A 25,370-nucleotide genomic window follows, 5' to 3' on the forward strand; every position below is an offset into this window, starting at 1 on the left:
CCACATTTAGGCAGAAACTAAAGCACAAAAAGTTCAGTAACTCGCCCAAGGACACCACAGCCAACCAGTAGCAGCTTGTAGACTGGGCTGACTCAAACGCCCACGTACTAATTCCCGTATTATAATGCCTCACAGGAAAAAGCCTGACCCTGGCCCCTCTATTCATCACATATATGCTCTCCATTTTGTGCAAATTTGCAAGAGAACTCTCAAAATACTCCAAAGACATTTCCTACTTGAGCAATTGAAAAATGACTCCTTGAGAGAGGAAACCATTGTTAACTACAGGAGGAAGGTGACACTCAAGTCGAGAAGCTTGAAGCACTACTGATAACATTACAAGAACACAAGAAGACTGACAAACAGGATCGAAAGCTAGAACAACAGGAGCAGAGGCACAGAAGTTAAAATTCTTGAGGAAAGGAAAAGTGGAGTACGACTTGCCCACCCGTATAAGGGGGAGAATGAAGGAGTATCCCCGTAGCCCAGGAACCAAGAGCTCCACCCCTGTGTCCAAGGGAAGCCCTGCACTGAGCACGTGTGCAGCCGTGTTCACAGCAGCATCGTTGATTCTGGAAACAACCCAAATGTCCATTCACAGTAGGATGGATAAACTAGGCTACGCATAACGGAAGACTAACTATAAAAAGCACGAACTAGCTATACATCACACTGTGAATGAATGTTAGAATGTTGACCGAAAGAACAAAGGAATGCATACAGTACGATTCCTTTCAAATCAAGTGTTAAAAAACAGGCGTTACTGAACTAGCATTTGAGGCATATACGTATGGATGGTAAAAGGCCAAACAAAAATATGACTATTAAAGTAAGACAGCAGTTCCCTCTGGAGGGTTGTGCTTGGTATAAGTAATACGCCGGGGAGTGAGGCAGCTTCCGATTACAGCAAGGTTCTATCCTTTGCTCTTGGTGGTGACATGCGTGTTTGCTCTAGGATTATACATTGCATTCGTGTTTCATGTACTCTACATATTTTATGATTTACAATGTTTAAAGGAATGAAAATGAGAGAGTTCTCTAGAGAAGACAGGCAGGAGGTGGGGAGGAGGAAGTTCTAGATCGACTGGAAAATAACAGTTACACAAAGGGAATGAGCTACCAGGGGAGCCTGGGAGACCTTCTCGATTCTTTCTAAGGAAAAAGGAAAATCCTCTGCTCCCCTGAGGCAGAAGGATGAAGAGTTGCTTCTACAGGTGCTGTGAGGATTCAGTATATTCGTTCACTTTACTAGAAAAGAACTGAGACTTCAGCCAACAGTGCAGTGGCTCATACATGGGGCTGGAGTTTTCATGACTGGGACTGAGCCAAGAGTTAAGAGAATCCAGCAGCACTGGAGCCTTTAGCTGCCTGAAAACTCCATGCTATATACGTTTCTTCCTTTCTCCTTCTTCCTCATCTTTTGTTTTCTTACTTTTCCCACAGTCGGTCATCAAATTAAGACAGAAATGGGTCGTAGAAATCAAATTCTTATTTTAAAGATGTAGAAACTGGCCTGGGAAAGTGAAGCAATTTGACCAGCATCACAAAACTAGATAGTGGCAGCCCCCATTCTGCTGCCCCACTGTTTGCATGCCAGTCCTTCTCCTCTATTAGCCTGTCCCCTGAATGCTTGACTGTCCCGCCTCTGTTCGAGGTGTTTCCTCTGACTGGAATAGTTTTCACCCCTTATGCCTGCCTTTAATATCCTCTTTTTTAAGGTCCAGTTCAAACACTTTTCTCTATACTTCTAAGGGAAGTATATACTTTTATGGGAAGCATTTATAGATGTTCATAATTACGCCTGCCTTCCGCTGAACCCCCAGCACCTTTTTTAAACACTAGTGCTTATCACATTTATCTTAGAGTTATTTCCCTATTTCGCCACTAGACTATGCCCTCCTAGATTCAAACTGAACTCACTCATTCCTGTCTGCCCAGTGGTGTGCTAGAGCTGACTCGTGAAAACCAAGTATTAAATATTCAAGAATTTTGTGAGCTGGTTGTTAAAATGGTAGCCTGAATCACTGGTGAGAGTACTTATACCATGGAAGAAACAAAAGCTACAAATCAGGGCCCTTTTTTCCCCCAGAGAGACTGCACGTCAAGGCATATTTCCCATCACCACTACCACCAACCCTCATGCTTGCTATAGTGCCTGGCAGAGCAGTTGCAAAAAGCATGAGGGAGAAAGGGAACCAGTGGAAGCACAGACCAAAACGTAAAGAGAATTCTAAAAGTGTCTGCTCAGGAGCCCGGAGAAGAGAATCCTTTGCGAACTGGGTCATTGGCTGCTGCAGAGAAGTTGATGGTAAGGCCAGCAAGTCTTTGTCCTTCTCCAGAGCTATCCCAGTAGCATCACAGGGATGAAAGGTGGCTGGGATGGGGAAAACAGGAGTGGTTAGAAAAGGAGCAGTCAAGGTAGGTTTCTCTCAAGAGAACCTAGTCCTTCTCCTAGTAAATAGCTATTTGCTGAGCACCTAGGGCTTCCCAGGTGATGCTTATGGTAAAGAACCTGCCTGCCAATGCAGGAGACACAAGAGATGCGGGTTTGATCCCTGGGTCAGGAAGATCCCCTAGAGGAGGGCACGGCAACCCATTCCAGTAAAATTGCCTGGAGAATCCCATGGACAGAGAAGCCTGGAGGGCTGCAGTCCATGGGGTTGCAAAGAGTCGGACACAACTGAAGCGGCTTAGCACATACTACGTGTCAGGCTTTGCACTAAACAGAAGTGACAAAGGCCTGTCCTCAAGCTGCTCCCAGTCTCCTAGGGCAGACGAGAACGGACATGGTGTGCTAAGGTCTCTGCTGAAGGCATGATGGATGGGGGCGCCGGGGCACATCCAGCCGAGCCTGGACATCCAGGGAAAGTTTTATTCAGAAGCTGATGCTGAGCCCTGGAGAAGAAAAAATTTACAGATGGTAAATGAAAAAAGAGCGTTCCTCATAAAGGAAATAGCAAAATAACATCAACAGTGGTCTGAGGGTGTGAGGAAGCGTGCCTGCTGGGGGAACTCAAGTAATTCCAGTTTCCTTAGCGCTGGAGCAGAGGGAATGTGTCCAGAACAGCAGGAGATGAGGCTGTGGGGGTAGGCAGGGGGCAGGGCATGAAGGCCCCTACTGCACCACTAGTTGGGACTCAGGCACAGCCCCTGAGTGACTGGGCGGGAGACAAGCACGAGCTGGTTTTTCTTTTAGAAAGATGATTCTGGAAGCAGCTGGTAAAGAATCCGCCTGCAATGCGGGAGACCTGGGTGCAATCCCTGGGTTGGGAAGATTCCCTGGAGAAAGGAAAGGCTACCCACTCCAGTATTCTGGCCTGGAGAATTCCATGGACTGTATAAGTCCATGGGGTCGCAAAGAGGACTGAGCGACTTTCACTTTTCTGGTAGCAGAGTGGAAGGTAAATTGGGAAGTCGACCCCGTTAGGAGGTGATGCAGTAATCTCAGCAGTAGGAGGAATAGGCCTGAAAGAAGCAGTGGCAGTGTGAGTGAGAGGAGAGTGCCGATTTGAGAGAGGCTCCCGAGACAGCAGACTGGTGGTTTTCTAAGTGGATAAACGAGAGAAGGAATCGAATGAATCCCAGGATCTGATACTGGCAACTGGTGAATGGTATATCATTTGGCGGGAAAGGATACAGTAGAAAGGACAGGATTATGGGAAAAGACTATTTTCCCTGTAAACCCCTGATGAATAGTATCAAGTAGAGATGCGCTATAGAAGTTCCAGAGAGCAGTCTGGGCTGGAAAGAATTTAAGGAGTATTAGGTGTGAAAAGAATAGTTAATGTGGAGCTTTAGAGAGGAGAGGGCTTCCCAGGTGGCACTAGTGGTAAATCTGCCAATGCAGGAGACATGAGACGTGGGTTCAATCCCTGGGTCAGGAAGATTCCCTGAAGAAAGGCATGGCTACCCACTCCAGTATTCTTGCCTGGAGAGTCCCATGGACAGAGCAGCCTGGCGGGCCACAGTCCATGGCATCGCAGAGTCAGACGGTGCTGAAGCGACTTAGCACTAGCAGCAGAGAGGAGATGGACAGGGAGAACATGTCAAGCCGTGGTTCTCAAGCTTGGGTGAACACTCCACCAGTTTTTAATTCAGGAGATCTGAGGTGAGGCCTGAAAAGCTGTACCTTGAACAAGAGGCCAGGTTGATGGTACTGGTCTGAGGACCATGCTTATTTGTGTGGAGAGAAGCCCCCATTTCAGGATGAGTAGAGAAAGAAGCAAGCTTCCCTGGTGGCTCAGATGGTAAAGAATCAGCCTGCAATGTGGGAGACTCAGGTTGGATCCCTGGGTTGGGAAGATGCCCTGGAGAAGGAAATGGCAACCCACTCCAGTATTCTTGCCTGGAGAATCCCAGGGACAGAGGAGCCTGGCGGGCTGCAGTCCATGGGGTCACAAGCGGACACAACTGAGCAATTAACACAGGGAGAAAGAAGAGCTGTCAGGAGAGACTGAGAGGGAGCCATTTTAGGAAGAGGTGATTCAGGATACAGTTTCAAGGAGTAAAACTGAACAATGTTGGACAAGATGAAGAGCAAATAATGCCAATTGCATTTGACAATTTAGAGGGTAATACTGGAGTCGGGTGGCTGTGTCCGGGAGGAGACGGAAGGTAGCAAACACGGTTTCCTTTTCCGAGGCGTTTGGCTGAGAAGGGAAGAGAAGGTCCGGACCCTGGGTGCAGGGGCAGGGTCGTGGTCAGGACGAGATCTGCGGAACAGAAAGACTGAGTGCGTGTGTGGGCCAGGAGAAAGGAGGCAGGAAAGAGGGAGGGTTCAAAGACGGGAGTGGGGATAACTATGGAGGCAGGAAGAAAGAGGATCCAGAACACAGGGAAGCTTTGCCTTGAGGAGGAAGAGCCCTCCCTGTGAGGCCAGAGGGGCCTTCGGGATGCCAGGAAAGGCCAGAAGAATCAAGGGGGAGAGTTTTGAAGGCTAGATGTGCCTGGAGGAGATTTGTAATGTTTGTAAGCCAACAGCAAGGGGCCGGCCCAGAGGCAATGGCTCAGGGTCCCGGCAATGGAGTCTTAGGAGGGATGGCATCAGGAACAGAGACAGACAAGGATGTCATTTAGGAAATGCCCAGAGATGCCGCTGCAGTCACCACAGTGCTACGTATAATCTTGAAAAAATAAAAATAATTTAATATGAAAAATGTGAGTCACTATGTTATAAACCTGAAACTTACATAATATTGTACATCAACTATACTTCAACCTTTTAAAAGTTTAAAAAAATAAAAAAAAATATTTTCCAGCAATCATAAGGTGTTAGTTAGATAAATTAAGGTATGAAAAGTGAAAGTGAAGTTGCTCAGTCGTGTCCAACTCTTTACGACCCCATGGACTGTAGCCTACCAGGCTCCTCCGTCCATGGATTTCCCAGGCAAAAGTACTGGAGTGGGTTGCCATTTCCTTCTCCAGGGGATCTTCCTGACCCAGGGATCAAACCTGGTTCTCCTGCATTGTAGGCAGACGCTTTACCATCTGAGCCACCAGGGAAGACTCAAGATATAAAAGGAAAGATGCTATTATAATGACAGAAAAAAAGATAGGAAATAATATAAATTACCAAATAGTAGATGTAACATCTACTTTTGCTTTTAAGGGTGTAAGTGAATTTGAATATTTGTAAAGGTAATGTAGTAGTAGTAGTAGTCAGCATTGGAGAGTGGACTCACAAGCAATTGACTTATTTTCCAGATCTTGTATGTATGTAGAATACATATACACATTTCCACTACTTCTTCTTTATGAAAGATTCCTGGAGACGGAATTACTGTGACAAAGGGACTGGAAAACAATAAGATCCCTGCCTTAAAAGTGCCAACTTACTTTTGAGAACATGGTGCTGTAAATAAGAGATTTTTCATAGAGATATAAGGACATTGAAGAAGTTCACCCAAAAGGAAAGTTTCAGAGTACGGAGAATGAAGAAACAAAGTGGGTGTGGGAAGAGGGAAAGGGACGAATATGTGCCTATTTGTGACCCAGTCTATGCTAGGCTCTTTGATAAATACAACCCTGCAAGGGGATTGTTGTTATTCCCATTTTACAGATAAACTGAACCTCTGAGTTTAAACCATTTGCCCATGAAAGCTAGTGAGTAATGAGGAGAGTTCCAAGTGCTGACCTCCGGAAGCTCGTGTGGGCACTGGTTCAGTCAGACACAGGCAGAGAACAGAAGAATACCCCAACACTCCAACAGATGCTCACCGGAACTCCCACAGTGATGCCTTTCGTCTCTGGTTCCCCCCTGACCAAGAATGATAGCATCAGAATTGAAGTATTCATACCTCCAATTAGGAGTAAACAAGGGATGATTTATAAGACTGTTGACTGCAGGAGGAGCTCTGATGAAAGTCAACAGACTTTTCCCAGAGTTTACAATCATCTTATGATGAGACATAAGATAATGTTTCACCCAGATTCCTTAATCTTGACTCGACCACTTGGTAATTCTGTGACATTATGCAATTTACTTAATCCCTCTGAGCCTATTTCTTCATCAAAAAAATTACAGAAGTATTAACAGTAATTCTCTCAGAATTCAGAATACAGAAGTCAATGAGTTGGATTGTGTAAAGTCCTCAAATTAAGGGCCAGGCAGGTAATAAGTTTCTGCTTCTTTTTAATATATTTTTAATTGAAGGGTAATTGCTTTATAATATTGTGTTGGTTTCTGCCATATATCAACAGGATTCATGTTGATATACGGCATATATATATCATACCATAGGTAGACATATGGCGCCTCCTGAACCTTCCTCCCACCTCCCACACCATCTTTTCCAACTGCTCTGAGGGGCCAAAATTCCTACCTTGGAGAGTGAATAGTAGAGGAGAGAGTCAGACACACGTGGTCTTTTTTTAAAAAGTATTTTATTGAAGTATAGTCAAAATGTTGGGTTAGTTTTCTGCTGTACAGCAAAGTGATTCAGATATATATAAAATTCTTTTTCATATTCTTTTCCATTATGGTTTATTCCAGGATATTGAATATAGTTCTCTGTGCTATATAATAGGACCTTGCTGTTTATCCATTCTATAATAGTTTGCATCTGCTAATCCCGAACTCCCAAACCACCCCGTCCCCCTTGACAGCCAGAAGTCTGTTCTTAATATCTGTAAGTCTGTTTGTTTCACAGTTAAGTTCATTTGAAGACACATGTGGTCCTTTTGTTGCTATTGACTGCCTATTACTATTTATTTATTAATAAATATTCAGCATGTATTTCTTGAGAACATGAATTCCTTTACATGACCGCAGTATAATTATCATACTCAAGAAATCTGACATTGATAAATACAGACCCTTAAAAGGAATGGTTTTTTGAGGGCTCAGACATCACAGAAAGCTTGTAAATTTCCAGGAGAGCTCAACAATATGGGAATAGAAGCAAAGACAGCTGAGTTAGGGACTACCTGAGATGGGGAGTCAGCCGAGAAGGACTCAGAGAAGAATAAAGATGCGAGATCAGTGAGCAGCCTGGAGACAGCAGGCCAAGGGGTCCAGGCTAGGAATGGAAGAAACAAGAGTTTCTGAGAAGGGTGAGCAGGTGAGGAACAAAATACCCCCACGGGCAGAAAGCGTTTGATAGGTCACGTGCAGAGTAGGTTGTGAGAATTTGTGATGCCATGGGCCATTCTGATGCCACGTCCAGGTTATGTTCAATACAGTGGGAGAGTGCTGGAGATCCATAGACAACTGAATGGGGTGGCCAGGGAGATGGGACGGTCTGCTCTGGAGAGGACCAGAGAACAGGGCAGGCCATGTTTTCACTGGGAGAAGAAGATGGAAAATGTGTATGTGAAAAAGATGATGGAAGTGAGGAAGTGTGTTCACTGGCTGACTGCAAGGAAACACCTTCAAAAGCCTAGGAACTCTGTGAAGCTCCATCTTGTGATAGGATTGCTGCCCAACAGGAAGTGAATGTGGAAGACCAGGAAATGGCCCCCCACAGCCCAGCCTGCGCCCCTCGCACCGGGACAGGACCTGCCGGAGGAAAAGTCCGGGGCTCCCGGGTCAGCACACCCGGCCTATTTCTGAACATTCAGGCTGCTGAGTAATGGCCCCAGAGGAAGTGCCAGCGTCTCACAGGGCACAAGGGGAAAGTGAGAACTCGGGCTTGGCACCTTATTTTGGGAGCTGTCGTCAAAAGCCCAGCCCTGCAGTTCGTGTGCCTGACACTCCACTACAGCTCACAGGGAGTCTGAATGACCAGCCCTGCTCACACAGGTGCCCAGAGAGACAGACCCTGCAAGAAAAGAAGAGCTCTGTGATTTCCCTGAAGATAGCAAATTCTGAGTGCTTACTTCCTCAAGGAGAATCAACAGTCAGTCCAGTTGGGCAACTAGGCAGTGAAGCCTGTTATTTCTCCCTGCACACGTTCTTTGACTGCAAGATGACCATGACATGCGGGATACCTACAGACACTCTGCTCCGAACCTGAGAGGTTGAGGTGTGTAGTTTGAGTTAGAGTGAATTTGAGTTTGTTTCCAAAGATGGGAATGCCACCCTCACTCTCCCAGCCAGTCCCCTCTGCTGGCTAGGGTTACGACTCAGTCTAACGTGGAGACAGTCACATATACACAAGGGTCAAATCTCTGACCCCATAGTACCCAGAGCTAACTGGCCCTGAGAGCCTCTGGGACAAACCTTTGCATTAGTTGTTTCTGAATGCAAGACTCCACAGACTGCCCTGGGGACACTCGTGGCTCTGTGATAGTTCAATTCAGTTCAGTTGCTCAGTTGTCTCCAACTCTTTCTAAACCTGTGGACTGTAACACATCAGGCTTCCCTGTCCATTACCAACTCCCAAAACTTGCTCAATCTCATGTCCATCGAGTCAGTGATGCATTCCAACCATCTCGTCGTCTATCATCCCCTTCTCCTAACTTCAATCTTCCCCAGCATCAGGGTCTTTTCCAATGAGTCAGTTCTTCTCATCAAGTGGCCAAAGTATTGGAGTTTCAGCTTCAGCATCAGTCCTTCCAATGAATACTCAGGACTGATCTCCTTCAGGATGGACTGGTTTGATCTCCCTGAAGTCCAAGGGACTCTCAAGAGTCTTCTCCAACACCACAGTTCGAAAGCATCAATTCTTCAGCATTCAGTTTTCTTTATGGTCCAACTCTCACATCCTTACGTGACTACTCCAAAAACCATAGCTTTGACTAGACAGACCTTTGTCAGCAAAGTAATATCTCTGCTTTTTAATATACTGTCTAGGTTTGTCATAGCTTTTCTTCCAAGGAGCAAGCACCTTTTAATTTCATGGCTGCAGTCACCATCTGCAGTGATTTTGGAGGCTAAAAAAGTAAAGTCTGTCACTGTTTCCATTGTTTCTACATCTACTTGCCATGAAGGGACCAGATGCCATGATCTTCGTTTTTTTAATGTTGAGTTTTAAGCCAGGTTTTTCAATCTCCTCTTTCACTTTCGTCGAGAGGCTCTTTAGTTTCTCTTCACTTTCTGCCATATAGGTGGTGTCATCTGCCTATCAGGTTATTGATATTTCTCCCAGCAATCTTGATTCCAGCTTGTGCTTAATCCAGCCTGGCATTTTGCATGATGTACTCTGCATATAAGTTAAATAAGCAGGGTGACAATATACAGCCTTGACGTACTCCTTTCCCGATTTTGAACCAGTCCATAGTTCCATGTCCAGTTCTAACTGTTGCTTCTTAACCTGCATACAGATTTCTCAGAAGGCAGGTCAGGTGGTCTGGTATTCCCATCTCTTGAAGAATTTTCCACAGTTTGTTGTGATCCACACAGCCAAAGGCTTTGGCATAGACAGTAAAGCAGAAGTAGATGTATTTCTGGGACTCTCTTGCTTTTTCAATAATACAACAAATGTTGGCAATTTGATCTCTGGTTTCTAAATCCGGCTTGAACATCTGAAAGTTCTCTGTTCATGTATGGTAGTAGGTCTGGTTAATTCTCAAGTTCTCTTAAGTCTCTTAGGGGTTCCAAGTCTAGATCTGAGGTGAATCTCCTATCTCGACTTCCTATATACCCCCTCCTTTTCTTAAAAAGTAAACTCTCTTAATTATTTGGGACTTCTTAGGAATTCAAGTTCTCTCTTCTTAAATAGCCCTATGAACTAAAGTAATTGGGGTCCAACAGGGTTGAGTGGTTTGCGTGGAATCGTGTGAACCCTAGGGGACTTCCCTGGTGGTCTAGTGGGTAAGACTCCGCCCTCCCAACACAGGGGGCCCAGGTTCGATCCCTGGACAGGGAACTAGATCCACATGCGGCAGCTAAGAGTTTGCTAGCTGCACCTAAAGATCTCGCCTGCTACAACAAAGATTGGAGGTCCCAAGTGTCGCAACTAAGACCCAACGCACCCAAATAAACACATAAATGATAAAGAGAAAGAACTCTGCAGCACAGCTGTGATGGAAGCTCAGTGGGGTCCCTGCCTCTTTCTGTTAGCCCACCTCCGCCTGCTTGCCTCTGGTTGGTGCCAGTCTAAAAACCAAACCACGGATGGCTACAGGCATAGGCTCCTTCTCTGCGACTGCCACCTGTCTCTCTGGGACAGTCTTGGACATCACTACATCAGGTAGAAGATTATAAATACCCTAGCAAACCTGACACATACCTTTCGGTGATAACCCCTGCTGGATGAAATTCTACCCAGCTCAAATATTATTGTTCCCGGCTCAAATATTATTGTCCTGTAGTCATGGCTTCTGTTGGGTTTTTTTTCTGTCATTCATCTGCCAATGACTCCCCTGTAGTCAGAATGGCTGTCTTGTGCACAGAAGACATAACCTCTATTCTGATTTCATTCGTTTTCTGTGGCTATAGCCAGGACTTAATTCATTTATCAGATTAAATGCAATAGTGTTGGGAGCATAAGTTTCTACACTTGTTCTCTGAAAAGTTCAAGGTTTTCTTACCTGGGGATTATCCACATTTGGGGGAATCTTTGAAATCCAGAGACACACTACAGAGAAATTCACAAGATAATTATATGCAAAATGTTGCTTGAAAGAGTATGGTTGTGGGTCTGCAGGTTCATAGACCTTATGAAGCCCATTGATGAGCCTCAGGGTCTCTGCAGGTCTGTGTTTAAGGATGCCTGGCTCAAGCTACTGCAGAACAGTCAGCTCCAGCCCAACAGTAGTGGAACAGGGTTCCTGGATTTAGTCCCTCTGTGGGTGAGTTGACTTTGCACACAGAAGCTCTTATCTCAGAACCGCAGAATAATCTCAAAAGTTCAGACCTGGAAAGAGGCTTAGTATGTGCTTAGTTCAACCTCGTCTTTTTATAGATTAAAAAGGAAAAGAAAAGCACAGAGAAAATTAGTCATTTACTTGAGGTCACATGGTAATTACAGGGCTAGGACTAGAGCCCAGGCCACACCACATAATACCAAGTGAACGGCTTTAAATGGTGAATCAGGAATATAATTTTGCATATGATGGAAAGCACATGATCATAGTCTCCTCATTTTTAAACACACGAACTGAGATAGGCAGCCAGTATTTACTTAGTGTCTATCATACATCTGTTCATTTATTCAGTTATCAAAAAAATACGTATCTAATGTACACTAAGTGCCAGGCACTATGCAAGGTACTATTTACCATCAGGGACAAGCTTCCCTTAACATAGTATCAACAGACACACAGAATCAGTGCCAACACCCCCTTCTTACGATGCTGTATTTTTTTTTCATGGCACACAGATATCAATTCAGATGCAGTCCACACTCAGGGATTCCACTGGTCATGGCTTCAAGGTCTTTTTCTATCATGAACTGAGTTGGAGGGAGGTGATTTTCCTATACTAAATGTAGGCAGAACTAGCTCTTTTACATGCTGAGCAAACACTCTGATTAGGAGCTTGTTATAGTTTATACTTTAAAAATTTTTAATTTTATTTAGGTATAATAGACATATAAAATGTAAGATATTTAAAATGTACATCATGGTGATTGAGAGATATATATGTATATATATATACCACACACACACTGAAATGATTGCCCCCTCAATCTAGCTAATTAACTCATCACCTCACATATATCAGGTTTTTTTAATGTAACATTTAAGTTATATTCTCTTAGCAAATTTCAGTTTTACAATACAGTATTATCAACTACAGTGATAATATTTTATATTAGATCCTGTGCTATGCTTAGTCTCTCCGTCATATCCAACTCTTTGCAACTGCATGGTTCAGTTCAGTTCAGTCGTTGAGTCATGTCTGATGCTTTGCGACCCCATGAACCACAGCACGCCTCCCTGTCCATCACCAACTCCCGGAGTCCACCCAAACTCATGTCCATCGAGTCGGTGATGCCATCCAACCAACTCATCCTCTGTCGTCCCCTTCTCCTCCTGCCCTCAATCTTTCCCAGCATCAGGGTCTTTTCAAATGAGTCAGCTCTTTGCATCAGGTGGCCAAAGTATTGGAGTTTCAGCTTCAACATCAGTCCTTCCAGGACTGATCTCCTTTAGGATGGACTGGTTGGATCTCCTTGCAGTCCAAGGGACTCTCAAGAGTCTTCTCCAACACCACAGGCCAAAAGCATCAATTCTTTGGCGCTCAGCTTTCTTTATAGTCCAACTCTCACATCCATACATTTCTACTGGAAACACCATAGCCTTGACTAGATGGACCTTTGTTGGCAAAGTAATGTCTCTGCTTTTGAATATGCTGTCTAGGTTGGTCATAACTTTCCTTCCAAAGAGTAAGCGTCTTCTAATTTCATGGCTGAAGTCACCATCTGCAGTGATTTTTGAGCCCCCAAAAATAAAGTCAGCCACTGTTTGTCCCGTTTCCCCATCTATTTGCCATGAAGTGATGGGACCAGATGCCATCACCTTAGTTTTCTGAATGTTGAGGTTTAAGCTAACTTTTTCACTCTCCTCTTTCACTTTTATCAAGAGGCTCTTTAGTTCTTCTTCACTTTCTGCCATAAGGGTGGTGTTATCTGCATGTCTGAGGTTATTGCGACTGCATGGACTGTAGCCCAAAAGGCTCCTCTGACCATGAGATTCTCCAGGCAAGATTACTAAAGTGGGTTGCCATGCCCTCCTAGAGGTGCTTTTTCCAATCCAGAGATCACACTCAGGTCTACCATGTTGCAGGCAGATTCTTTACCTTCTGAGCCATCAGGGAAGCCCAAGAATACTGGAGTGGGTAGCCTATCCCTTCTCCAGAGGATCTTCCTGACCCAGCAATTGAACCAGGGATTCTTTACCAGCTGAGCTACCAGGGAAGCCCACATTAGATCCTAAGACCTTATTAATCTTATAGTTGAAACTTTGTGCCCCTTTATCAATCTCTCCTTATTCTCTCACTCTTCAGACCCTGGCAACCACTTTTCTACTCAATTTCTCTACATCTCATTTGGTTTTTAAGAGTCCATATGTAAATGGTAACACAGAGTATTTGTTTTACTCTGTCTGGCTTATTGCACTTAGCATAATGCCCTCAAAGTCCATCCACATTGTTACAAATGACAGGATTTCCTTCTTTCTCGTGGCTCAGTAATATTCCATTGTATATGTGTGTCACATCTTCTTTATCCATTCCTCTGTAGATGGACACTTGGCTTGTTTACATGTCTTAGCCATTGTGAATAATGCATGCAAATATCTCTTCAAGAACCTGTTTTCATTTGTTTTGGATATATACTCTGAAATGGGATTGCTGGATCCTGTAGTAGTTGTATTTTAAAATTTTTGAGGAACCCCTATATTGTTTTCCATACTGGCTGCACCAGTTTGTATTCCCACTAAGAGTGTACAGGGGTTCCCTTTTCTCCATATTCTCCCCAAAACTTGCCATCTTGTCTTTTTGATGATAGCCATTCAACAGTATAGGTATGAGGTGATATCATCTTGTGGTTTTGATTTGCATTTCCCTGATAATTAGTGATACAGAGCATGTTTTTATTAACAGATACCTGTTGGCCATATGTATGTCTTCTTTGGAAAAATTGTCTATTCAGTTCCTCTGCCCATCTTTTGATTGGATTGTTTGGGGGTGGGTTGGCATCAATTGAGATGATGGTGTGTTATTAATATTATTTTTTCACTCATGCTATTAATGTGGTGCTTTGATTATTAATTTTTTTTTTTTTTTGCTGTGCTGGATTTTCATTGCTGTGCTTGGGTTTTCTCTAGTTGTGGCGAGTGGGGACTACACTTCACTGGGGTACATGGGCTTCTCATTGTGGTGGCTTCTCTTGCTGCAGAGCATGGGCTCTAGGTGGGCGGGCTCAGTGGTTGTGGCTCACGGGCTTTGTTCCCTCATGGCGTGTGGGATCTTCCCAGACCAGGGATTGAACCCATGTCCCCTGCATTGGCAGGTGGATTGTCAACCACTGGACCACCAGGGGAGTCCCTGTTTGGTTTTTTGCTACTGAGTTTTGTGAGTTCTTTTTTTGGATTGTGATATTATGATGTATAAGAAAAATATATTTGCTTATTCAGAAGGCCAAGATATATTTCTCATATATATTTTATCTTCATGTACAGTTCCTGGCTCACATCTCTCAAAACCCTTGGGATTTCCTAAGTGTTGAGAATGATAAAGGTGCTTTTTGTTATGTGAAAGAGGTAACTTTCAGAAGCACCGAAGGGTGGGGACTGGTGGCCAGGTAAACCAACCCTGTGACTACAGGACCCTTCTGCTCCACACCCTGATTTCCAGAAAGGAGAGAGCTGTTTGAGGTTCAATCAGACACCACTGGCCAATGGTTGAGTCAATCGTGTCTATGAGGATGGCTTTTTGGTCCTTTTTGGAGAGCGTCCACGTTGGGGAACCAGAATGCATCCACGTGCCACCATGTCCGGCACCACATTCCGTGCGGACAGAAGCGCCTTTGTTCAGGACCTTGCCCTGTGTATCTCTGCATTTGGCTATTGATTCATAATCTTTATTGCCCCTTCATAATAAATTGGTAATCTAGTGAGTACACAGGTTTTCCTGAGTTCTGTAAGCCATTCTAGCAAATTAATCAAGCCCAGGAGGCAGTCGTGGGAACTTCTTATTTTAGCCAGTAGGTCGGAAGAACAAATGACCACTGACGTGGAGGACGGCTCTCTTGTGGGACTGAGCTCTTTGCCTGTGGTTTCTGATTCTATCTACAGGCAGATAGTGTCAGAATTGAGTTGCAATTTTGGACACCTTGCTTGCTGGTGCGGGGAAGCCTACCACACACATTGGAACTGGGTCCAAGAGGAACTCTTTGCAGGATATTTACCCCTTAACAGACATATGAATTGCAAATATTTCCTCCTATCTCACAGGTTGCCTTTCATTTTGTTGATGATTTCCTTTGCTATGCAGATGTTTTTTAGTTTGACGTAGTCATGTAGTCCCACTGGTTTATTTTGCTTTTGGTGTTATATCCAAAAAATCATTGCCAAGAGTGATGTTAAGGGGCTTACCCTTTATGTTTCATCTAGGAGTGTTATGGTTTCAGGTCTTACATTTAAGTCCATAATCCGTTTTGAGTAGATTTTTGTGTATGGTGTAAGATAGGAGTCCAGTTTCATTCTTTTGCGAGTGTCTGCCTAGTTTTCCCAACATCGTTTATTGAGACTATCATTTCCCCATTATATATTCTTGGTTTCTTTGTCAAAAATTAATTAGCCATGTATGCATGGGTTTATTTCTGGGCTGTCTATTCTGTCTCAGTGATCTTTGTTTTTAGTTTTATACCAATATTGTACTGTTTTGATTACCATTGCATCATAATATAATTTGAAATCAGGGTGTATGATACTTCCAGCTTTGTTCTTTCTCAAGATAGCTTTGGCTATTCGGAATTTTAGAATTCTAGAATTTTACAAACATTAGAATTGTTTGTTCTAGTCCTGTGAAAACTGCCATTGGAATTTTGATAGGGATTGCATTGAATCTGTAGTTTGCATTAGATTGTATACATATTTTAATAATATTAATTCTTCCAATCCATGAGCACAGAATATTTTTCCATTTATTTATATCTTCTTTAGTTTCTTTCTTCAATGTGTTATAATTTTCAGTGTACAGATCTTTCACCTCCTTAGTTAAATTTTTTCCTAGGTACTTTATTCTCTTGATGCAATTATACATGAGATTGTTTTCTTAATATCTCTCTCTGATAGTTCATATTAGTGTATAGAAACGCAACTGATTTTTGTACATTGATTTTGTGTCCTACAACTTTACTGAATTTGATTATTAGTGTTAACAATCTTTGGTGGCATTTTAGGGTTGTCTACACATAATAGCATGACATCTACATAGAGGGACAATTTTGCTTCTTCCTTTTTGATTTGGAGGTTTTTTATTTCTTTGTCTTGCCTAATTCTTCTGGCTAGGCCTTCTAGTACCATGTTAAATAAAAGTAGTGGGAATGGGCATCCATTTTGTTTCTGATCTTAAGGGGAAAGCTTGTAGCTTTTCACCATTAAGTGTAATATTCGTTGTGAACTTATATATATGGCCTTTATTATGTTGAGGTAAGTTCCTCAATGCCCAGTTTGTTGAGAAGTGAAGTGGCTCAGCCATGTGCAAGCAATCCCATGGTGTAGCTTACCAAGCTCCTCTGTCCATGGAATTTTCCAGGCAAGAATACTGCAGTGGGTTGCCATTTCCTTCTCCAGGAGAACTTCCCGCCCTGGGGATTGAACCCAGGTCTCCCACATGACTGGGGAGCCACTGAGCCACCAGGGAAGCCCAAGTTTGTTGAGGGCTTAGTTAATCTTTACCATAACATGGCAAGGAGGTGCTTTTATTATCTCCATCTTAATGATCAGGAAACTGAAGCTTAGAAGCTCGAGTAACTTCCCCAATGTTTGCAAGTGGTAAAGCCAAAACTAAACTTTGCAGCTGGCCCCCACACAGCTCCTTCTAAGAGCCAAAGTAGCAGGAAGCCAAGGGGAAGCAAGCTGTAAATGTGACTCCTCCAGCCTCCAGTGTGCTGAGAGAGTCATTCTGTGGTCTCTGTTATTCATTCGACCACGATGCTACTGCATCTTATGATATATTGTCCTATGTATGTGGGTTATTGTTTTTTACTTTTAAAGATTTATTTAATTATTTTTGTCCATTTATTTGGCTGTGTTGCATCATGCAGGATCTTTCACTGCATTTCATGGACTCCGGCTGTGGCTCACAGGCTCCAGAGCGTGAGGGCTGAGTGGTCATGGTGCATGGGCTTAGTTGCTCTGAGGCATGTGGGATCTTGGACCAAGACCGAGGATCGAACCTGCATCCCCTGCACTGAAAGGCAGATTCTTAACCACTGGACCACCAGGAAAGTCCCTGGGTTATTTTTTAAAAACACACTGTGAGCACCTTGAAGATAGAGATCGTGTCCCACCGTAGCACTGCACACATGCCAAGCAAATAGTTTGGTAAGTCCTATCCACTGGGGCTCAAAATTCCCTGAGGGTAGACCTTAGGTATAGAAATTCAGAAAACTACATCTTAAAGATCTCCTAGGCTTCCAAGTCTCATTTAAGAGTTGAAGAAACTGGGGCCTAAAAAGTGGAATCAAAGCTAGTCTCAACCCTTTCTTCAGGGCAGGGCCATCCTAAAGTATCCTCTCCTCCTACCCCCACCAGCCTTATGAGCAGTGCTGAAACTCTGTGTGTAATTACCCAATAGAGGTTAAGACCTTGGGATCCAATGACCATAAGACAATAAAACTCTGATGTCATTGCTGGTCAGTCAGGTTTGTAGCTGGAACTGAAGGAACCTAGCGATTATATTGTTTAGTCATAGGGGAAGTCACAGGCCCAGAGATGGCAAGGGACCTAGTACTCATCAGCTGGCCGAGGGTAATCAATTAAATGGCACTCCCTTGCCCAGAGGGAGCTAAGACACAGGAGACATGTGTGGCCTTTCCCTGGCTGGAGTGTGTATATCTAGGTGAGACTGGGGTTGCTCTCTTCCCAAGTGTGGCCGGCTTAGGGAACACTGCCCATGCTTCAGCAGGTCTATCAGCGACTCGCCCCTGTGTTCACCTGCTCTCCTCCGTTCTCCAAACAGTAGATGCCACCCCTGAGGCCTGGGCACAAGCTGCAACCTAAATCCACCACTCCTTCTGTCCTCCTCCACCAGCCCTTCCCTTCTCAGCATCACCTCTGGCCCAGCGAGCAGGTTAGGACTGTCACACATGCACAGATTATAACCTGGCTGCCCTGTTTCTCCTCCATGGGTAAAAAACCCAGAGTGGAGGGACAGAAGCATCTCTACTCTGTATCACTCTCTGCAGAAGCCAAGGGCCAGAGGAAGCCGTTGCTTCTTTGAAGGCAGTGTGGGCACCAGACTGTCGAGTTAGTTAAAGCATTAAAGAAAGCTGTGTTGTCCTCACTGGACTTGGACAGTGACCTCCTCAGGGGTCGAACCCTGTCCCTCCCGTGCACTCACAAGCACAGTACGGATCAAAGAACAGCACTTTCTGAAAACTGAAAGGGATAGTTCCCAACAAGCCTGCTGAGACAGTGCAGGGAGGCTGAGCTCCACGTGGGCAATCAGTCAGGCTGTCCCAAGGGCAGGAAGTTTGGAAGGTGAACTGCAGGGATGCTCACTCTGTGGAGACAGAGGACCCCTCCCCCAAGCTGTGCTTCCACTGAGAGCTGGGAGCTGGTTATCCCCATCCCCCAGGCCTGCAAACAGGGGAGGGGAAAGATTCTCACCTCTTCTTGACGGCTAAGTCCAACGCCTGAAGAACTGATCTCTCTACCTGCTTCTTGTCTGCACTCAAGACCCCAAACACCACTGAGGAAAGTCTTACCATCAGGCAGATGGCTCGTGCTCGTGTCCAACTCTTTGTGACCCCGTGGATGGTAGCTGGCCAGGCTCTTCTGTCCATGGGGATTCTCCAAGCAAGAATACTGGAGTGGGTTGCCATGCCCTCCTCCAGGGGATATTCCCGACCCAGAGATCGAACCCGCATCTATCTTGCATCTTCTGCATTGACTGGCAGGTTCTTTACCACTATGCTAACTTGGAAGCCCCCAGGCAGATGGGTTCCATTGTAACAGAGGATCATCTACCCCGCATGCACCAAAGCATGGTTGACAATTTTACTGGATTTCTGGGTCAGTTCACATTCCTATCAACACTGTTCCAAACCTTCTCCACTCCCCTGAGTGCCCTCACCTCCACCCTCCCTTTCCTCAGAAGTCATCATCTTCCAGTTCCTCCTCTTTTGTGTTGAAATTATCAGTCACTCTGGCGTGTCCAACTCTGCAACCCCATGGACTGTAACCCGCCAGGCTCCTCTGTCCATGGAATTCTCCAGGAATACTGGAGTGGGGAGCTATTCCCTTCTGTAGGGATCTTCCCGACTCAGGAATCAAACCTGCATCTTCTGCATTGCAGGCGAATTTTTTATCATCTGAGCCACCAGGGAAGCCCGCCAAATGTTTCAGCCTACCTAGACTTCCCTCCTTCTTGCTCCCCATTACGCTGGAAGAGTTTTCCTGTCTACTCTCTAACCAAGAGCCATCCCACCACTTGTGTATTATATCCCATTCTCCTCCACCTTCCTACAGTGAATCTTACCTGTAATTTAGCGAATCTTTCTGTTGCATATTAAGTCTCTTCCTCTGTACTCGGTCCATCTCGTACTTATTTTTTTTTTAATGTATTTATTTAGCTGTACCAGGTCTTACTTGCAGCACGTAGGATATTTTAGCTGAGACATACGAACTCTTAGTTGTGGCATGTGGGATCTAGTTCCCCGATCAGCAGTTGAGCTTGGGCCCCTGCCCTGAGAGCGAGAGTCTTAGCCACTGGACTACCAGGGGAGTCCCCTTCTCGTGGTTATTCAAACAAACTCATATCTCTCTCATTACAAAAGAGACTAACACACATCTTTCCCCGTCTGCGGCCTTCTTTCTCATTCCTGTACACAATCTAGTTCCTCCCTTTAACGTTCAGTACTCTCCAATCTGACTTTCACTGTTATTACTCTCCTGAAGCATCTTTTTCAATGGTCATCAGGGATATTCATGATTAATACAGTGGTCATTTTTCAGTCCTCATCTTGCCTCTTCAGCATTTGACTCTGTTGAGTGGTTATATATGACCATTCTCTCTCTTAAAAAAAAAAAAAACTTCCCTTATCCTCCACGATACAACAGTCTCCTTGTTTGATGTCTCTGTCTTTAACCACCTTGCTCAGTCTCCTTTACAAACTTATCCTTCTCTACCTAGCCATTCATGGTTAGAGTTCAAGGCATAAAGTTCTCTTTAAGTCTCTTATTCTAAAGTGCTTTTGCACACTACACTGAACTGCCTTGTGAAAATGTTAAAATCAGCTTTTTATTATAAACATCTTCCCATATCTGCAAAATTATTTTAGTGGGCATATATTATGCATGTACTATAACTTATTTACTTATTTACTCAATCTCCTACTGTTCGTCGCTTCAGTCGTGTCCGACTCTTTGCATCCCTATGGACTGTAGTCTTCCAGGGTTTTCTGTCCGTGGGAATCTCCAGGCAAGAATACTGGAGTGGGTTGCCATTTCCTACTCCAAGGGAATCATCCTGATCCAGGGATCGAACCCAGGGTCAATCGAACCCTGTGTCTCCCATGTCTCCTGCATTGGCAGGCAGGTTCTTTACCACTAGCTCCACCTGGGAAGCCCATTGTCGGTCATGTGGGTCCTTTCTAACACTTCTGCCTTTATAAGTAGCACTGTGACAATCACCCTTATACGACTCTCCTTGCATGTGATTAGATGAGAGATGCTAATATGAATTACTACTATCCAGTCAGTAAGAAACTGCTATATGGAAACTGGGAATTTGGGGAAAATGTACACTTCATTTTTGAGGTCAGGAGCATGGAGGAAGCTATCTAGGTAACCCACAGAGCAGTACTAAGAAGGACAGACTCAGGCAGAAAGAAACCCGGCTTGGTCAAGTGTATATATATATCTGCTCTTTCCCTATTCTTCCAAGTTTTGAACTTGGAAGTTACCACCTCAGATGAAAAGAGGTCTGGCCTGATGTGTCAGGCCCAAACTTGGATGGCTGCAGGACAAATACGTCAGCAAAAGTCAGTGCCAGAAAGGCAGCAAGAGTGTGCTGACAGCAGACAGGATGGGGCATGGCCTCGAGAGCAAAAGAGAATTGTGGGGAAAGGAAGAGTTGGCACAGACAACGTGGGCTCTTCTTCATCTCCCCAGTATTTCCTATCGGAGAGCCCCAGGGCCCAGTCCTGGACTTCCACCTGCTCTGTCCGTCCTTCCTTCGTGATCTCACCCAGACCCACGGCTTTGAGTATTAACACTATCCATACAGAGACGATCGCCAGCTTCACACCTCTAGCCTGACCTCGAGTCTAAACACATGACCAGTGCATCCAGATGAAAAGCTGACATCCCCACTCGGATGTCTAACAGGCATCTCACATTTAACACATAAAGCTTAACTCCTAACTTTACCTCCTCGCCTCCCCGGCTAAATCTGATTTCAACTCAGGTAATGGCAATATCACTTTCGCAGTTTCAAACCAAAAACTTCATTCATTTATTTATTTTTAATTTTTTCTGTGCTGGGTCTTTGTTGGGGCCCACGGGCTCTCCTTAGCTGAGGAGCACAGGCCCTAGAGCCCTCGGCCTCAGTAGCCGCAGTGTGTGGCCTCCCTAGATGTGGTGTGTGGGCCTAGCTGTCCTGCGGCATGTGGGATCCTAGTTCCCTGACCAGGGTTAGAACCCATATGGGTCCATCATATCAGAAGGCAGATTCTTACCCTCTGGACCACCAGGAAAGTCCTCAGGCCAGAAACTTGAAGTCATCCTTGACGTCCTCTTTTTCTCACAACCTGCATCCAACTGATAATCAAATCCTGTTGGCCTGATCTTCAAAAACAGATTCAGGTTTGCCTTCATCCATGAAAAATGGGACTTAACTATCTCTCTATAAACAATGGAAAACCTGGATCAAAGATGTGGAACAACTATTTCCAGACATTGGATCAGAGGCAAGACGGGACTGTGATCCCTCAGGGAAGGGAAGCAAATGAGGTGAGCCCTCAGTCGTGGAGGCGGAGGCAATTTTCAGATTGCATGGCCCCCAGTACAGAACCATTTTTCAAGGACAAGAACCAGCCACTTGTGGGAAGCTGATTACATTGGTTCTTCTTCACCATGGAAGAGATAACAGTTTATCTTGACTGGGATTAAAACATATTTCATTTACTCTGGGAAAAAGCCGTTCTCCCAGAATTATAGTACCTGTGACATACAACGGGTAATTACCATTTTAACTCACTCCTTTTCACAAGTTTTCAACTATATCCATACAGAAAAATGTCTCTGTAAGAACAGTTAAGTCCTAACGAAAGTCAATATCAAAATGTTATTTGCTTTCTGCCTCATTTTATAGAAAGATACTTATTCTCTGTCAAACAAGAAAACACTGTACAACGGAGGACCTCTATATTCCCAAATGCCCTGCATTAGTTCATTCGACAAACATCTGATGAGTGTCTGCTATGTATCAGGCAAAGAATACTAAGAACAGAGGGATCAATGGGCAAACAAACTCCAAAGCAGGCACTAATCTGCTAGACTACCCAAAATCAAGGACCAAGTTTCATTTCAGACACCTGATAGTAATTTTTTAGGGGTGTGCATTCAACCTATCAGTTTAATTTGCATATTAAATAAGTCCAGTTATAAGATCACTTAAGATTTATATTAGTTTATTATTACCAATTTAATATTATTAGCTATTATTATTTACAGTTTCAATTCAAGAAGAATAAAAAGAAAAACTAAATAGTATGTTTATTTGATATTAGAATAATAGCATATAGAAATTTTTGAAGTTTGTATCTATATAATAAAGTATACTTTTTAAATGTCTAACTTAAATAACCCAGTCTCCCGCATTGCAGGCAGACTCTTTACCATCTGAGCCACCAGGGAAGCCCCAACTTAAAAAACATATTTCATTAACTCTAAGCGGATCCTGGACTTATTTATAAAATGTAAAGGTATAAAATACTTTAAGGAGAAGAAAACAGAGGAGAAAGTCTTTGAGATCTAGGGCTAGGCAATGAGTTCTAAGAACTGACCCCGAAAGCTTGATCCATACAAGGAGAAGGTGATAAATCTGACCTCACTAAAATTAAGAGCTTCTGCTCGATAAAAGACTGTGAAAAGGATGAAAAAGAAGCTATCGAGAGAAAATGTTTGCAAAGCATGTACCTATCAATGGACCAGTGTCCAAAATACATAAAGAACCCTTAAAGCCCAATAGTAAAAAAAAAAAAAAAAAGTCCAGTTAGAAAATGGACAAAAAATATAGACATTTTACTAAAGGTATAGTGATGGAAAATAAACACATGGCCAAAAAGTTCTATAGCATTAGCCATTAAAGAAAAATAAGGTAAAACCACAATGAGATGTCACTACACATTTACTAAAGTAAATAATTGTGACATCACATGCTGGTGAGAATGTGGGAAAACTGGCTCCCTCACACTGCTGGCGGGAACGTGAAATGGCAAAGTGGCACTGGAAAACAGCTTGGCAGGTTTGTTGTTATTGTTTTTAACAAAACTGAACATAAAATTGCCTTATGACCCAGCAATTGAGCTCTTGGGCATTAATTCCAGAGAAATGAAAACTTCTGTTCACACGAAAACCTATACACAAATGTTTATAGTTGCTTTATTCATGACAGCCAAAGGAAAAAAAATGGAAACAGTCCAGCTGTCCTTCAATGCTTGAAAAGCTAAACAAACTGGTACATTCATACCGTAGAATACTCAGCAATAGAAAAGAATGAGCTATTGGTGAACGCAACAACTTGGATGACTCTTCAGGGAAGTATACTGAGTGGAAAAAGCCAATTCTAAAAGGTTATGCTTTGAATGATTCCATTTATTAAGATATTTTGAGGGACTTCCCTGGCAATCCAGTGGTTAAGGTTTCACCTTCCAGTACAGGGGATGCAGGTTCCCTTCTTGGTCAGGGAGTTAAGATCCCTTGACTGCATGCTTGACGGCCAAAAAACCAAAGCATTTTAAAAAAAAAAAAAGCAAAATTCAATAAAGACTTTAAAAATGGTCCACATCAAAAAAGCTTTTTAAAAAATTTAGAGATGATGAAACATGGAGAACAGATGAACGGTTGTCAGAGGGTAGGGATTGGGGAAAAGAGAGGGAGAAGCAACAGTCAAGACAGGGAATTCTGTGGGGCTGGAACTGGTTTGTATCTTGACTGCGGAGGTGGATAAACAAACCTACACACATGATACGATTGTATAGAACGAAGCACATACACACAGACTCACAGACACAGAAAGACCGAGAGGCAAAATTGGGGCGATCTGAATTCTAACGGGCTTCCCTGGTGGCTCAGGTGGTAAAGAATTCGCCTGCAACACGGGAGACCTGGGTTTGATCCCTGAGTCAGGAAGATCACCTGGAGAAGGGCATGGCAACCCACTCCAGTATTCTTGCCTGGAGAATTTCCATGGACAGAGGAGCCTGGTGGGCTACAGTCCACGGGGTCACAAAGACTCAGACGTGACTGAGCGACTAACACACTGATCTGTAATCGTGTGTGTCTCCCAGCTGCGGCATCGTACTATCTTTGCAAGATGCTACCCTTGGGGGGACACTGGGTAAAGAGTACATTGGATCTCTCTGGAATTGTTTTTTACAACTGCGTATGCATGTATAATTATCAAATAAAGGTTTAATTTTAAAACGACATCTTCCTGGTTGATATTCTAGGTTTGGATGAGCTTTTTCTGCCAGGAGAGCCTGAGCCAACACCACAATCCAAAGGCTTGTTAGAGTGTTAGATCACGGACACAGGACTGAGTGTAACCTTGCTTTGGAATCTGGGCCTCACTCTTCAGCAAAGGTGGGAGTGGGTACATGACCTGGTATCCCCTAGTCCTAGCTCACATCCAGAAGCTGATAGTGGTAAAGTGGCTGCTTAATGATGCAGCTGAGACACCAACTTGGAGCTGATATCACCCTAATCAACCACCATTATATTCTGCTATGAAGACTGATGCTGAAGCTAAAGTTCCAATACTTTGGCCACTTGATGTGAAGAGCTGACTCACTGGAAAAGACCCTGATGTTGGGAAGGGTTGAGGGCAGGAGGAAAAGAGGGTGACAGAGGATGAGATGGTTGGATGGCATCACTGACTCAATGGACATGAATCTGAGCAATCATTCACTCATTCACTATCTGAGGGATAGTGAAGGACAGGGAAGTTTGGTGTGCTGCAGTCCGTGGAGCAAAGAATCGGACACGACTTAGCAACTGCACAACGATATATACTACTGTGTCCCCAGTAGATGCAACACATATGTCCAGGAACCATGGTAGACCTGGACATGGTAGACTCCAGTGACCTT

This window comes from Bos grunniens, chromosome 16, assembly GCF_055505025.1.
Source record: "Bos grunniens cultivar Pamir isolate PY7600 chromosome 16, Bosgru_T2T1.0, whole genome shotgun sequence".
NCBI lineage: Eukaryota > Metazoa > Chordata > Mammalia > Artiodactyla > Bovidae > Bos > Bos grunniens.